At 44.0% G+C, this 844-nt stretch overlaps 1 protein-coding gene across 4 annotated transcripts in view; it reads right to left on the bottom strand.

Annotated features, from left to right (window-relative positions):
• lrrc4ca (leucine rich repeat containing 4C, genome duplicate a) overlaps positions 1–844 on the bottom strand; it is a 93,018-nt gene that overhangs the window by 46,469 nt on the left and 45,705 nt on the right. For 3 of the 4 annotated variants that reach the window (XR_001608863.1, XR_001608864.1, XM_016267462.1), the window contains exon 1: positions 539–764. The exons of the other annotated variant lie outside the window; for it this stretch is intronic. The gene's annotated coding sequence lies outside the window, so the exon portion shown is untranslated. Of the gene's footprint in view, positions 1–538; positions 765–844 lie in introns of those variants that run through there. 4 annotated transcript variants of the gene reach the window in all.

The raw sequence follows: 844 nt of genomic DNA on the forward strand, positions 1-844 counted from the left end.
GATGACTGTTAAACGCGTCATCACAGTCTTGTGAAAAGGGTCCATAAATTATCATTTTAAATATTTCAAATAGAAAACAGTTATTTTAAATTGTAATAATATTTTTGCAACCATAGTGTATAAAAACTTTTCAAAAACAGTAGACAAACTCAATAAAAGTGTTAAAAGTTTTTTTTTTTTTTTTGAGTTTACGTTCTATAAGTCCACAGGACCAAAAAATGCCAGAATTGAAGGAACTCCCCAAAACAAATGGAAAGTCCATTGAGCGACACCCGCGGGCTTAACTAGCTTGGCGTCTTTACTCGCCGCCACTTTTAATGAGCAAAAATGTCAAATTCTTTCACAGCAAAGATCTCATCGGGGAGGATCTGGAGAGTGGCGGAAAAAGTAATATGCTAAAAATAATCGCCGCTGCCCTACCCAGCACGGAGGAACTTTCCCTGTAGTAATCAAGCAAGTTCTGAGCTTAAGTTTACAGAGGGAGAATAATTAAGGTGACACCGGTGCTGCTTTGGTGCATCCTCTAGCAAACTCTTACCTGATGCTGGTGTTGGGTCCTTTGCTTTCTGAAGCATCAACACTCGGGTCCCCGTGCACGTAGCCGCCGGAGCCGAGGGGACTCGGATGTGTAACATGGCCTCATTTTGCTCGTTCAGCAGAGGCTACGTGGTGCTACACCATGAGGAGCACAGAGCAGGCGGCCTTGATTTCCTCAAATAGAAACACGTCCACTGGCCACTAATCGCCTCGGCAGAGCCAGAGCGGCTGCAGGCATTCAGCCCGTAACAATGGAGGTGGGCAAAATCTCATTTTCAGACCGACGTTACTCCTTCATTTTTCTTCC

This window comes from Sinocyclocheilus grahami, unplaced genomic scaffold (genome assembly GCF_001515645.1).
Source record: "Sinocyclocheilus grahami isolate Dianchi unplaced genomic scaffold, SAMN03320097.WGS_v1.1 scaffold38.1, whole genome shotgun sequence".
Taxonomy (NCBI): domain Eukaryota; kingdom Metazoa; phylum Chordata; class Actinopteri; order Cypriniformes; family Cyprinidae; genus Sinocyclocheilus; species Sinocyclocheilus grahami.